This window comes from Lathyrus oleraceus, chromosome 1, assembly GCF_024323335.1.
Source record: "Lathyrus oleraceus cultivar Zhongwan6 chromosome 1, CAAS_Psat_ZW6_1.0, whole genome shotgun sequence".
NCBI lineage: Eukaryota > Viridiplantae > Streptophyta > Magnoliopsida > Fabales > Fabaceae > Lathyrus > Lathyrus oleraceus.
This window is the reverse complement of record NC_066579.1, coordinates 378,775,724-378,792,248: the sequence shown is the minus strand read 5'-3', so window position 1 is coordinate 378,792,248 and position 16,525 is coordinate 378,775,724. Positions and strand designations below refer to the sequence as shown.

General features: G+C 37.3%; 1 non-coding gene across 1 annotated transcript; it reads right to left on the bottom strand.

Annotated features, from left to right (window-relative positions):
• Nucleotides 1–10,296: 10,296 nt before the first annotated feature.
• On the bottom strand, nt 10,297–10,403 carry LOC127116262 (small nucleolar RNA R71). The gene has a single exon (XR_007801223.1). It is a non-coding gene; the product is annotated as a small nucleolar RNA R71 (small nucleolar RNA).
• Between the last annotated feature and the right edge of the window lie 6,122 nt (nt 10,404–16,525).

The window sequence follows — 16,525 nt, the reverse complement described above, 5'->3', positions numbered from 1 at the left end:
TGTGAGTTTCTTTAGTATCTCAGAAGATACTCTTATACCATTATAATAAACTAATCACTTAGAGACATGACCAAACGAGATTTCACACATCCTTTCTTTCACAACTCTGAAACTTCAAGTTCCTCACCTTAATTCATCATAGATTTGACAGTTCATCTAGAACTTGACTATTTTATTGATGAAGCTTTGTATAACTTCTCTGATAGACACCGTCATCATAAGTTGCTTTGGTGTTTCCTTTGGTTTTACGTCTTGATCTCTCAAGGACGTCTTAACCTTGGGTGTTTCCTTTGGCTTCGCCGAACATATCCTAACCTTTGGTGTTTCCTTTGGCTTTACGTCTTAATCTCTCAAGGACGTCTTGATCCTGATAGAACATCTTGATCATCATTTCATATTTACAAATGAAGACTTCACATAATTCTACTTAACATAAAGTGTTATCATCATCAAAACCACCAAACATATGCAGATAATTGTACATGCAAGAACATAAATCCACATTATCTCCTGAGCTTACAAGGTCAATCAACACTTGCTTTACGTTCCACTTGTCTCACCACATAGCTATGGCCATGGGTTAATTGTTACGAGGAAGAATGCCGACAGAGTCTCAACTATAAAATGTGATTTTGGGTTATGGATCCTTTTCCAAAATTGACTTAAATCTGGTGAGTATGTCATCCTCCGGTAGTACCTGTCGAGCATACCTCCGACGAGAAGAGCTAAATTTTCCTCCTCCAACAAACTCTCATGCTATGGTGTAAATGAGTGCATCTTCCTTGGTAGGTGTTGTAGCACCTTCTTCTGTCACCGTGTTGAAGAAGGTGACTGAGGCGAATGATGAATGAAAGACGAATGTGGCTTAACTCAGTTTTACTGAGCCTACAATGGGTGTCTATTGTACCCGCCAAAAAGGTACAATTATGGATAGCCAATTGTTGCGTATATGGTTCTCTGAGGTTTTAGTGTTCATGGTTTTTGAGAGCTCACCCAAATATTTGAATAAATATTTAAATGACGTGTTTGTAATTTATTAGGAAGTCATTTCCTTTATCTATATAATTAGCACAAGCCCCTAATCAATTAGACAATGTAAAAACTTCCCCAAATGATTAGAAATACTTAGTCAATCCAATCCAAGTCTTGATAGGTTTTCAAGAGATTTTAAGGTGTTTTAGAAAAAGAGATAGGTTTGAAACTATTTTTAAGCGTGTGTGGTTGTGTGAGTTTTCTTAGTATCATAGAAGATACTCTTATACCTTTGCGATAAACGAATCACTCAGGCAAAAGATTAGACGAGCTTTCAAATTTCCTTTCTTCCACAACTCTGAAGCTTTAACTTCATCTACTTAATTCGTCATATATTTGACACTTCATCCATAACTTGACTCTTTTATTGATGAAAACTTATGTAACTTCTTTGATAGACACCGTCATCAGCGGTTTCTTGGGAGGAGATTACCAGAGACTTCACCGAACATCGCTTGACCTTTGGTGTTTCATTCGGCTTTACATATTGATATCACAAGGTCATTTGGATCTTGATAGAACACCTTCATTATCATTTCTTCTTTATTGATGAAAAATTCACATCATTTTATTTGACAGAAAACATCATCATTAAAACCATCAAACATAGGAAAATAGTTGTGCATGCAAACACCTAGATCCACATTATCTACTGAGCTTATATGGTCACGCTTTATATCCCACTTGTCGCCCCACACAATTATGACCACATGGTCATTGTTATGAGGAAGAATGTCGACAAAGTCTCAACTATAAAATATGATTTCAGGTTCTGACACCTTTTCAAAAATTGACTTAGATCTCGCGGGTTTGTCATTATCTGCCAGAACATGTCGAGCATACCTCCGACGAGAAGAGCTAAATTCTCCGCCTCCAACAAATCATCACATTATGGTGTAAATGAGTGCATCTTCCTCGGTAGGTGTTGCGACGCTTTGTTGTATCACCATGTTAAAAAAGGTGACTGATGAATGTGGTTCAGGCCAGTTTTACCGACCTACTTTGGTGCCAATCATACCCTTCAAAAAGTACCATAATAGACAATCCCTTGTTGTATATGACTGTTGTTTGAGGTTTTACAAAATTCTAATTTTTTTATAGAATTTTTGTGTTATATTTTATGATTATAAAATTTATGTTATTAATATATTTTATTTTTAATTTGTATAAATTGAGTTAACGTTCAATTATTACTCAATTAATCCGATCAATAATCCAATAATTTGATCATATCTTTCAAAAGTGATCTAAGTAATCAACAAGTAATAAACATTACAAATCTCACAAGTAATAAACATTCCATTTGAATGAGTGAAATTAAAGTTTGGCACTAAATAATAGAGTATGGGAATGGCAGTATGAAACATCGTACATATTCTATATATTTAGTTAAAAAAAGTCTTTTCATGCAAACAAAATAAAAATATAAAATTTGTGTAAGAAAAAAAACATGAATTATTATTATGGTGGTTTGGTCTATGTGGGCCTTGGTCAGAGTTTGTTGGACTGAGAAAGTGGGGCAGATGTGTCTGGACCCCCCTACGTACCCCCCACAACAAAAGACAGCAGACAAGGTTGAGCAATTATATATCATCAGTAAATCATTGTTATCAATGAGATTCACTAAGGATTCGATAACAAAGTGTCAATTGTATATGATTCAGATTCACCATGTCACAGTAATATGTGGACGCCAATTTTGTATTATTAGAATACCACAAAAATATGATTACTGAATTGAGAGAATAATGAAAATTGACAACACCCAACAACAACTTCATCTTTTATTACATTTAAGTTATTTTCGTTTTGATTTTTAAGCCCTCTAATATTCTGTCTTATACAGCGTAAACAAAATTCTTCAATATAAAACTTATAAAGTCATTCTCCATTTCAACCGATCGATTTGAATTTGATAGTTTATACGCATTCTATTTTTTAATTGTTTTGTATTACTAACTTAGGATATTTAAATCAAATGTTTTATAGGAATATTTTCTCGAACTTTCAATTCTAGATTAAAAAAATATATTTATTTTGCTGAACTTACATTTCATATATGCTGAACTTATATTTTTAAAATTAGTCTAAAAATCTTCAACCTCTCGTTTAAATCCTCCTTCGACTCTTCTAGTAAAATTATATTATTTCTCGGTGCTTGCTCTTAGAGTGCTCAATGAATAGCTTAAAAAAAAAAGGTAAAGACCGGTGCAAATATATATATATTTTTATATATTAATAAAATATATTTAAAATCATTTCATTACATTATTACTTCAATTTGATTTCATTGTGCAATATGGATTAGAATAAATAAATAAATATTATATTTTATAAATATGATCTATAATTTTATAACTTATAATTAAATTTAGATTTTGTAATACAAATATCAGGTTAAGAATTATCACCGATATTATATGTTAAATTTGACATCGTGGAGATAATTGATTTTGACCCATTTATTATATAATAAAATATAATGATTTAAAATAAAAATATGTTATTATAAAATATAAAAATAAATAAAAAAGACTGATAATTTCTATTTTGTAGACTAATATTGTGTTGTGGAAAGAGGCTCATGGAAAAAAGCTAGTCATCCGGGGGGATGATTTAGGCTTCTCGTAAAGTAGTCAGATTTTTTTTAACTTGCACGGATATTTACAAGTCTGCCGTTTGTTTTTGTCTTTTAATTTTTATCAAATATTTATAAAATATTACACAAATTTGATAAAAATACATCAATTTTATGTATTTCTATCGAACTTGTAATATAATTAAAATAAAAATTTTAAGTTTTCACAATTTTTTATAGATAAATCCAGTGTAGTATGTGGGTGTTGTTGAATTGTAATTCTTTATGTCGAAGTAGGTTGCTCGACAGAACAAGAAAGTGTCGAACCACCTAGTATGTTAAGTTGTGTTAGTGTGTCAAAGTGTCGAAGAATGTTGTCTCACACAATATTTTGACTTATGCCTATTTTAGTAGTGTTAGCTATTTTGGGCTTTTATAATTTTGGGTTTTGGCTTGAGGTCCAAGTTAACCTAAATCTATAAATAGAGGGAATATCCCTTATTTTTGTAATGAAGTGAATAGAGTATTTATAACATTGTATTCACAGTATTTTGCAGTTGTAAAATGAATAAGAAGTTTTTCACAGTTTGTGGGCAGAGAAAAACTCTGTAGAATTTTATTACTCTTCTCCTTCATCGTTCTTTACACTATTTCTTTCTCCATTGTTCTTCTCTTTTCATTGCTATAGTGTGGGTGATAACAATCTTGTTCATCAAGATTGATTGAAGTTCTCCATAGGTTTTGGGGGATTTCCAACATCTTGTATCAGAGCTCCGGTTTAATCGATTCGTGGGAAGAAAATCACCATGGCAACGAATCATCCAAACGGGCATTTTCCAGCAAATCTTCTGATTCTCAAGAACAACAATTATGAGAATTGATGCAAACAGATAAAGGTTGTGTTCTGTTATCAAGATCTTTGGGATCTTGTGAAGGAAGGAGTAGCAACGCTTGCAGAAGCCGCGACAGATCAAGAAAATGTTGCACATAAAGAATTGAAGAAGAAAGATTATAAAGCTTTCTTTATAATCCATCAATGTGTTGATGCAGATAAATTTGAAAAGGTTATTGATGCAGAGTCAGCGAAAGAAGCATGGGAAATTCTGGAGAAATCGTTTGGAGGCGCGGAGAAGGTGAAAAAGGTGAGGTTACAAACTCACAAAAGAACGTATGAATTGCTTCTGATGGAAGACAATGAAAGCATAACTGATTGCTTCACCAAGGTTACGAAACTGGTGAATCAAATGAAGGTATGTGGAGAAGTGTTGACATCAAGATCTGTTGTTGGAAAGATCTTGAGATCGTTGGCTCCAAAGTTCGACCACGTGGTAGTAGCCATAGAAGAGTCTAAAGATTTGTCAAAATTGACAAAGGAAGAGCTTCAAGGGACGCTTGAATCTCATGAACAAAGAATGGCTGAAAGAGCTGCAGGAAAGTTGAAGAGTGATATGGCTTTGCAGGCTCAATCAGCGAAAGAAAGAAAAGGAAAAGGAAGCTGGAATGGCAACAAAGGAAGAGGAGGCTACAACAAATCGACTGGTCGAAATCAGCAAGAAGGAAACTGGTTGAATCAGAGAAAACCCTGGAACCAAGGAAACCAAAAAGGTGGTGTTGCAGGTAGAGGAAGAGGTGGTGGTCAAAAGCCAGACAAGAGTCACATTGAGTGTTATAATTGTCAAATGTATGGTCATTATTCTAGTGATTGTCCAGAAAAGCATAAGAATCAAGAAACTTATGCAAAGCTAGCGAAACACGAAGAAGAAGAGACGTTGCTGATGGTTACAACAAAAGAAGAAGAGAGATTCAAGGACCAGTGGTACTTGGACTTAGGATGCTCATCACACATGGCTGGAAGGAAAGATTGGTTTGTCAACATAAAACCCTCAATGAAGAACATGGTGAAATTTGAAAATGACAACACTCTAGCATCTGAAGATGTTGGTGATGTTCTGATTATGAGGAAAGATGAGAAGAGGTCAGTAATTTCAAATGTGTTGTACATACCAGGCATGAAGAGCAATTTGCTCAGCATATGGAAGTTAGTCGAAAAGAACTACAAGGTGTCGATCGAAGACAAGATGATGAGAGTTCTTGACTCAAATGGAAGGTTGATCTTGAAGGCTCCAATATCTCAGAATAGAACCTTCGATATTGAGCTTAATGTGATGGAGCATAAGTGCCTTACAACAGCAGCCAACAGAGATGAATGGATATGACATTACAGACTTGACCATCTCAATTTCAAAGACATCAAAGATTTGAAGAGAAGAAATATGGTTTCAGGATTACCAGAAATCGACATTCCAAATGAAGTGTGTGAAGAATGTGTGCAATCAAAGCTTCATAAGAACAACTTCAGTAAGGATGCAGAAAACAAGTCGAAGGCAACTCTTGAAGTCATATACTCTGATGTATGTGGTCCTCTCCATGTGGATTTGATTAGAGGTAACAAATACTTTATTATATTGATAGATGATTTCGGTCGAAAACCGTGGTCTTACCTGATCCAGAAGAAAAATGAAGTGATTGAGGTATTTTCCAAGTTTAAATCTATGGTCGAAAGACAGAACGGTCGAAAGATCAAGATTTTGAGGACTGGTGGTGGTGGAGAATATGTGTCGAAAGACTTCGACGTATTATGTATGAAAGAAGGGATTGTGCATGAGATGGTGCCACCCTACACTCCAAAGCAGAATGGAGTCGCGGAAAGGAAGAATATAACCATTATGAATATGGTTAGAAGTATGTTGAAAGGCAAGAATCTACCCAAAGAATTATGGGGAGAAGTCGTGTCGACTACGACATATATCCTAAACAGATGTTGGACGAGGAAGCTAGAAGGAATCACGCCAGAAGAATGTTGGTCTGGTGTTAAGCCTAGCTTGAGTCATCTGATGGTGTTTGGTTCTATAACACATAGACATCTGTCAAATCAGTTGAGAAGAAAACTTGATGACAAGTCGAGTCAGATGATCCTGATAGGATATCATTCGACTGGAGGATATAAGTTGTTCGACCTAGAGAATAAGCAAGTGGTGATCAACATAGACGTGATCATAGATGAGCTTAAGGAGATGGATTGGACTGAGAATGTCAAGAAAGATTCAGTGAGAATATTTTGTGATGAACCACCTACTGAAGTCGAAAGAGAAGTTCGACAGGAAGAAGTTAGAGATGAAGCATGCCCAAGCAGATCTCAGAGAACAAGACATATGCCTGCAAGATTGCAAGAATATGTGATTACATCAGATGATATGGTCTATGAATAAGGTGAGCTGGTACACTATGCTTTCTATGCAGATATCGAACCTGTCAATGCAGCTGAGGCATTGAAAGATTCGAAATGGATGAAAGAAATGGACGAAGAACTGAAGTCAATCAAAGTCAACAATACTTGGTCACTTGTCGAATTTCCCCAAGACAAGAAGGCAATAAATGTGAAGTGGGTATACAAGGTGAATTTGAATCCCAAAGGAGAAGTGACTCGACACAAGGAGAGACTTGTGGCGAAAGGATTTCTTCAGAAAGAAGGAATCGACTTCGATGAAGTTTTTGCACCTGTTGCTAGGATCGAAACAATCAGATTGGTTGTTAGTCTAACAAACATGAACAACTGGAAGATGTGCCAGATGGACGTGAAATGCGCATTCCTTAATGGCCCTTTAGAAGAAGAAGTTTATGTTGCACAACCAGCTGGGTTTGTGAAACACGACGAAGAAAGAAAAGTGTACAGGCTGCATAAAGCCCTGTACGGACTTAAACAAGCTCCAAGAGCTTGGAACAAGAAGATGGATGGCTTTCTAAAGGAGAAGGAATTTGTGAAGTGCAAATCTGAACATGGAGTATATGTAAGAAGAAGAAAGAGTGAATTTCTTATACTATGCCTCTATGTCGATGACCTGTTGATAACAGGTAGCTGCAAGAAGGAGATCGGAAAGTTCAAAGGTGATCTCAACAAGGAATTCGAAATGTCAGATCTGGGTGACATTTCATATTTCCTTGGCATCGAATTCTACAAGAGTGGTAGAGGTTTGATGATGCACCAAAGAAGGTATGCAGGCGAAATACTCAAGAGATTTGAGATGCAAAATTGCAACCCAACTTCGACTCCAGCTGAGCCCAGATTACAATTGTCAAAAGATTCAGATGAAGATGGTGTCAACCCAACCCAATATAGAAGACTTATTGGGTCACTTTGATACCTTTGTCACACAAGGCCTGACTTAGAATAAAGTGTAGGTATGGTGAGTAGGTTCATGCAGAAGTCAAAGGTAGCACATTTAGCAGCAACGAAGAGGATACTTGATAACATGAAATAGTATCACATTCTAGGACCCAATTTAATTAAATTATATTATTATTTACTTCAATTTATTTCATTTTATTAGATATTACGTGGTATTTTCTTTCTATTTATCTCAGGTGGTTTATTTGAAGCACAAGTAAAAAAGGGAGAAAAGGAGGTGCAAAAAGGAATGAAAAGAAGCAAATATCAAAAGCAAAAGCCCAACCCAAAAAGCACAGGCGTTGTGCCTGTGGCGAGCGTCACAGAGGCTGTGACGAGCGTCACGCTTTACACACTTGTGTGACGAGCGTCACACATGGTGTGACGGACGTCACACCATTCCCCTATATTTTTGGCACCAGGAACGCAACAGACCACGTTGAAGCTATTTGCACGCCGGACCATTTGCCACGTGAAGACCTTTGACGCAGAATACTTTTGGAAACCGTTACAGAAAGTGACCAGTATAAATATCAGCTTTGCAAACCCTGCAGCAGTTCCAGACTCCTTCGCCGTTTTCTCCTTTTGCATTTTTTCTCTTCCAGCAGTACAAGCACATTTTTACAGCATTACTTTTACGATTTTCATATTGTTTCCTTCGCAGTTTCTATTTTCCTTTTCAGCACTTAGTTAATTCTTTTTCGCACAGTAGTTTCTACACGGGAAACTATTGTGCACCTTTCACCGGATCTAACCTTACGTTAGAATCTAGTTTTTTTATTCCTTCACTTTTATTTTTCTGTTTGATTGAAGAATTCAAGAACAAATCCAACCGGCCTGTGGTGGAGTGTTCAAGACTGCTATTTAATTTCTCAGGTTCTTTAATTACTGTTTGAATTTATATATGCCCTGCTTTACTGTTTATTTATATTAGTTGCCTGAGATGAATCTGTTTATGCATGATAATTATTTAAGTCTGTTTAGCATGTCTGACTAATTTATTTAGGTATCGGTATGTAGAGTAAGCGGAATGAAGGAATCAAAACTAAGTTGGTTTAATTACATTTAAAAATAAAATCAATCTTTTTACGGTCCCAATTTACAGGTTTAATAACAAGGTTTTTGTACGAAAGTAAAAGACATAAAGAAGTTAAAAGCAATAGAACGAGAGTTTGAGTTTTTGACTGGACAGTGTAAATTGGACATTAATTCTAGATCAGGGCGAGAGCAATTTTTAGAGTTAATTAAATTCTAATCTTTTTCAAAAAGTATTTTTAAAGATTGAATGTGAGGACGAGAGTTAAGCATTTGAATTTAATTATATAACCTAAGTCAACAGAGCGAGAGTTTGAGATAAGGGTGTTTAAACGATTAGTGTTTTCTTAAAAGAGTTTCTACGGATTCTATTGTTTTCAAAAAAGTGGTTTTTGACTTAACTAATAAGTGACAGCTACGTTAATATAAAATCATAGTTTATTCAACAGAGCGAGAGTTTGAGATAAGACTTTTAATCAATAGTGTCAACTGAAAGGATTTATTTTAAAACCAAGAAACCAACGAAGAATTGATTCCCTAATTACGACGAACTACATACCGATATCCGCTTATTAGATATTTATTTTAAATCTTATTTTAGTTTTAGCTTTTCCCCCAAACAATCAAAGTATTACCTGCCTTAGCTTTACGAAGTAACCTTAGAAAACGGTATATCGATTCATAAGTCCCTGTGGGATCGATATCTTTTAAAACTACGCGATAGAACTGTGCACTTGCAGTTTGTACCCCAAATTCGACTCATAAAGTCGCGATCAAGTTTTTGGCGCCGTTGCCGGGGACTTTTATTTAGTCGATATCGTAACTCTTCTGTTACGCTGTAGAGACTAAGGCTTTTCTTTTTCTTTTCTTTCTTTCGTTGATTTGTATGCCACATACTCGCTCACAAGGCGAACCGTTCTACTTGCGAATCAACGATATCGAACTATATCTCTGAGTCTTACGACGAATTCGGGAATATCGTGCTGCAAACAATCTACCTCCTGTTGAACTTCCTGATTTCAAAAATATTTTCCCTTCGATACCCGTGATGGCCGAACCAGCTCGTGCTCTTCAAGATTACGCCGCTCCATCGCAGGATGAGCCGCATTCGAGTATCGCTCCACCCGCAATCGAAGCAAACAACTTTGAACTTAAACCTTCACTGTTGCAGGCAGTGCAACAGAACCAATTCTCTGGAAATCCTACCGAGGATCCAAACCTTCATTTATCCGTATTTGTCCAATACGCTGATACTGTTAAGGCTAACGGTGTCACTTCAGAGGCTATTTGACTTCGTCTTTTTCCTTTCTCGTTAAGAGATAGCGCTAGAAGATGGCTTCAATCTCTTCCTTCCAACTCAGTCACCACATGGAACGAGTTGAAGAAAGTTTTTCTTGCCCGATATTTTCCGCCGAGCAAAACAGCTATGTTAAGAGCCCAGATAAATGGATTTAAACAGAAAGATAACGAGTCTCTCTTCGAAGCATGAGAAAGATATAAAGACATGATGAGACTTTGTCCACACCATGGTTTAGAAGACTGGTTAGTAATTCATACATTCTATAATGGTCTCTTGTACAACACCAGGTTAACAATAGACGCCGCCGCAGGTGGTGCACTGATGAACAAACCTTATGCTGACGCTTACCAACTTATCGAAAGCATGGCCCAAAACCACTATCAGTGGGGAACCGAACGAACAATGGTGGAAAAACCTCAAACGAAAACTGGCATGTACAAGATAAGTAACCTTGATCATGTTAATGCAAAAGTGGATGCTCTGGTCCAGAAAATTGAAAGTTTAAATGTATCACCTCCAGCCACCGTGGTTGCCATAACTCAGAATTGCGAAGTCTGTGGAATCCAAGGTCACACTCCTGCAGATTGTCAACTCCTAACAGGAATCCAAGCGGAGCAAGTAAACTATGCTCAAGGAAGCCCCTACTCGCATACCTATAACTCAAATTGGAAGAATCATCCCAATTTTTCATATAAAAGTAATAATGCTTTATACGCACCTGGAAAATCTCCAAATCAAGCCCCAGCTATACCTCAGGGATATCAAAAGCCGATCCCATCTACACCTAACAATAATGCCCCTAGGAAATCCAACTTGGAAATCATGATGGAAAACTTTATAGCCTCTCAACAGCAAACCAATAAAGATTTCTTAAACCAGAATGTACACACTGGCGAACAAATTAAACAACTAGCAAGTAAAGTAGATGCCCTGGCTACCCATAACAAAATGCTGGAAACGCAAATATCACAAGTAGCTCAACAACAAGCGCCTACTGCTGCCCCAACTGGTACATTTCCTGGCCAACCCCAACCTAACCCGAGAAGCCACGCTCACGTAATCATACTGAGAAGTGGAACGGAAGTGGAAGGACCGTCTGACCCAAGGATAGAAAACCAAAACTCTAAAAAGTCAACTGAGGAGGAAAGTGAACCTAAGGAAAAGGAAGAGAGTAATAAGGAAACCATAGAAAAGAAGGAACCTTATGTACCTCCACCACCTTATAAACCACCTATCCCTTACCCTCAAAGGCTTATTAAAACCAAAGATGTGGGCCAATTCAAAAAATTTGTTGACCTACTAAAACAATTAAATGTCACAATTCCGTTTACAGAAGCTATTACGCAGATGCCCTCATATGCTAAGTTCTTAAAAGAAATTCTCTCTAATAAAAGAAAACTTGAAGATAGCGAAACCGTTACACTCACCGATGAATGTAGCGCTATAATCCAGAATATGCCTCCTAAACTTAAAGACCCAGGTAGTTTCTCTATACCCTGTCACATAGGAAAATTTGTCATTGACAAAGCCTTATGCGATTTAGGAGCCGGTATTAGTGTTATGCCTTTATCCATATGCAAGAGACTTGAAATGGGAGAATTAAGACCAACTAAAATGTCTGTGCAACTAGCAGATCGTTCCGTCAAATATCCTGTAGGAATTCTCGAAAACGTTCCAGTGCGCATAGGTCAATTCTACATTCCAACTGATTTTATAATTATGGATATTAGAGAAGATTAAGTTACACCCATTATACTGGGAAGACCGTTCTTAGCAACTGCCGGTGCTATCATTGACTTAAAACGAGGACGACTCACTTTCGAAGTAGGAGAGGAGAAAATTGAGTTCATTCTTTCCCAATTTTTGAAAGCACCTGCAATAGAAGATACATGTTACTTCATGGATATCATCGATGAATGCATAAAAGAAACTGAGTTAGAAAAAGACAAATCATCTGACTATCTTGTAGAAGACAAACTTAACCAATGTTTAGCAATAACACCGGATCCTACGCAATGCCTTAAGAAACCAACCCTAGACCTGAAAACACTTCCCAAAAATCTGAGATATGAATTCCTAGACTTAGAACTTGAACGACCAGTGATAGTTAATGCTGACCTAGGAAGACTCGAAACAGAAAAACTCCTGCATATCTTAAGAAAATATCCAACCGCACTAGGATACAACATCACCGATCTTAAAGGAATAAGTCCTTCTATTTGTATGCACCGCATCATGCTAGAAGAAGACTGTAAAACTTCTAGGGAACACCAGAGGAGACTAAACCCGATCCTGAGTGAGGTAGTGAAGAAGGAAATAACCAAGTTATTAGAGGCAGGTATCATATATCCTATATCTGATAGCAAATGGGTTAGTCCTGTACACGTAGTACCAAAGAAAGGAGGTATAACAGTCATTGAAAATGAAAAAGGAGAAACTATAACCAAACGAATCGAATCGGGATGGAGAATGTGCATTGACTATAGGAAACTAAACAAAGCAACCCGAAAAGATCATTTCCCTTTACCATTCATTGACCAGATGTTAGAACGATTAGCAAAACATTCTCATTTCTGCTATCTAGACGGTTACTCAGGTTTCTTTCAAATACCGATTCACCCTGATAACCAAGAAAAGACAACGTTCACGTGTCCTTTTGGTACCTTCGCTTATAGACGAATGCCGTTTGACTTGTGTAATGCTCCTGCAACCTTCCAAAGGTGCATGATGGCAATATTCGCCGATTTTCTAGAAAACATCATGGAAGTATTTATGGATGACTTTTCCGTATGCGGACAAAGCTTTGAAGAATGCCTTGAAAACCTAGAAAGAGTTCTAGAGCGATGTGTAAAAGTAAACCTAGTACTTAATTGGGAAAAATGTCACTTTATGGTACAAGAAGGAATTGTTTTAGGACACATCATCTCGAACAGAGGAATTGAAGTAGACAAAGCCAAAATAGAGGTAATCGAAAACCTTCAACCTCCGAAAACTGTGAGAGAAGTACGAAGCTTCTTAGGACATGCCGGTTTTTACCGAAGATTCATTAAAGACTTCTCTAAAATAACTAAACCTTTGACCGGGCTATTAATGAAAGATGCTGAATTCATATTCGACAATAGGTGTTTAGAAGCATTTCAAATGCTTAAACAAGCACTGATCTCCGCGCCCATAATGCAGACACCAGATTGGAATGAACCATTCGAAATAATGTGTGATGCTAGTGATTACGCTGTAGGTGCTGTTTTAGGACAACGAAAGGATAAAAAGCTTCACGTAATATATTACACAAGTAGAACTCTAGATGAAGCACAAATGAATTACGCCACAACCGAGAAAGAACTTCTAGCAGTAGTGTTTGCGCTAGATAAATTTCGTTCTTACTTGGTCGGAGCCAAAATAATCATCTACACTGACCACGCTACTATCAAATACCTCTTAACAAAAAAGGATGCTAAACCTAAACTCCTAAGGTGGATCCTGTTGCTACAAGAGTTCGATTTGGAAATCAAAGACAAGAAAGGAACTGAAAACGTAGTAGCAGATCACCTCTCGAGACTTGAGAATCTTGAACCGGAAAGAACATCAATTAACGATGATTTCTCGTACGATAAGCTTATAGCTACTTTGGAAGAAAATAACGGTGATAAACAGGTAGAAACCACCTTAGCTATATCTGTTACACCGTGGTACGCTGACCTCGTCAATTATTTAGCTGCCGGAATAGTTCCACCTACCTTATCCTACCAGCAGAAGAAACGATTCTTCTATGACATAAAACACTATTACTGGGATGACCCCTTACTTTTTAAAAGAGGCCCCGATGGTATTTTTCGTCGGTGTATACCCGAAGAAGAGGTAGAAAATATAATCCAGCACTGTCACTCCGCCCCTTATGGTGGACATGCAAGTACATCCAAGACCTGCTCTAAAATCCTACAAGCCGGTTTTTATTGGCCAAATATATGGAAGGATGTACATGCAGCTATTAAGAAATGTGACAGATGTCAACGTACAGGAAACATATCTAGACGTGACGAGATGCCACAAAAGGGCGTTTTGGAAGTATAGATTTTCGACGTGTGGGGAATAGACTTCATGGGACCTTTTCCATCCTCTTTCGGTAACAAATACATACTCGTGGCAGTTGACTACGTATCGAAATGGATTGAAGCTATAGCTTCTCCAACAAACGACACACGAGTAGTAACTAGACTCTTTAAGAGTATAATATTTCCAAGGTTTGGTGTCCCAAGAATAGTAGTCAGTGATGATGGATCGCATTTCATATCCAAGGTACTCGAAAAACTACTGCTTAAGTATGGCGTAAGACATAGAGTAGCGACACCGTACCACCCTCAAACCAGTGGGCAAGTGGAAGTGTCTAACAGAGAAATTAAACAAATATTAGAAAAAACAGTCGCCACTTCAAGGAAAGACTGGTCATTAAAATTACCAGAAGCTTTGTGGGCTTATCGAACTGCTTACAAAACTCCCATAGGGACGACCCCATTTAAGCTCATTTATGGAAAATCCTGTCACCTCCCGGTAGAATTAGAACATAAAGCCTATTGGGCTATTAAAAATCTAAATTTAAACTATAAAGCCGCCGGCGAAAAGAGAATGCTTGATATAAGCGAATTAGAGGAACTCAGAAGAGACGCTTACGAAAATGCCAGAATCTACAAAGAAAGAACAAAACAATGGCATGACAAGCGCATATCAAGGAAAATCTTCAAACAAGGCGATACAGTCCTTTTATTTAACTCTAGGCTAAAGTTATTTCCGGGAAAACTACGATCTAGATGGTCAGGTCCTTTTCAAATCACCAATGTTTTTCCCAGTGGAGCAGTAGAAATTAAAGGCAAATCTATGGAACCATTTACCGTAAACGGGCAACGTCTAAAACATTATCACTATGCAGAAAACAATGAAGATTCGCAAGTCTTGTACTTAGACGAAATGCCTCCAGAACTTATAGATTATAATTGATAGTTTTTATGTCGAGCTTGCGACATTAAACAAAGCGCTTAGTGGGAGACAACCCACAAATATTTTTTTTTTATTTTTTTTCTATTATTATGTTCATTTCTTCCTTAATTATTCTTTTAAACTTTATTTAGTATTCTTTCTTAATTTATTTTAATTTATTAAAAAGCCTTTTTCTTCTTCTTTCGGAATTTGGCCAAATCCTGACTAAAACTCTTGTTTTTCTTTTCTCTAGCTAACACTAACCTGATGGGACAAATTGACCGTATGGGTATCAAATTCAGAGGAATGGCTCAGAAACAAAAGTTTGAGGAACTAGCCACGAGAGAGATGCTACCTAGCCTGTATGCTGATGACTGGGCAATGACTGCCCTTGGACTAAGACAAAGTGTCCTGTATTTGTTGAATCAGATTGGGTGGGAAACCGCTCCTATTCGAAGACAATTTGTCACCTACCGGAGACTAACACTATAATTCCTTAGCTCCCTGATCTATCTACCCAGCCATGGAAAAGGAATAAGCAGAGGTTTCATCCAGTTCAGAATGTTTAACATGGAGTACCAATTTAATATTCAAGACTTTACCAACCTTTTAGGTTTCCCTACCTCCCTTGATACATTTACAGTGAGCCAAGAAGAACTTTTTGAATATAGAGAACTTGAACACTTTTGGGGTAACTTGACTGGAAATGACGATCCCGAGGAACATGAGTTTCTCTCTGGAAACATACATAACCCGGCCTTTCGTTATTTCCATAAGATCCTGACCCACACCTTATTTGGGAAGAAGCCAAACAGTACCACAGTTTCACGTGATGAACTCTTCATCATATTTTGTGCTTCCCAGAACCGTCCAGTAAACGGTGCCACTTTTATGCTAGCAAATTTAGACCATCTTATCCAAGATGAACGAGCACCAATTCGAATAGGCGGTTTGATAACCATGATTGGTAATGCTATCAGATTACGTCAGCCTATGTTTGACTTAAGCCCTTTTTGTGACATTACTATTATGAGTATACCCTTGCTCTTCAACACTATGTTTATAGCAAACCTAGGGTCTGACGAGTTTGAGCTTATAATTAATAACCAAGTTCTTTGCCTATTCACCATGCCCGATCCTAGGACTAGTGTTCATAACCGCAATAACTGGCTCTACAATCTGAACGAAATCCCCTCTCCTGCTAGATCCACTGAATCCATCCAGGACTATGAGATTTGTGATGACCAGATTCCTTATGCTGAATCTGACCCTCAGACACCATCTGGTTACTATGATATTGATCCTCCTCCTCAACCTGTTCAGACCGAAGAATCGGCAATACCCTACCTTAGACATCATATGCCCGAAACTGATTATAACACCG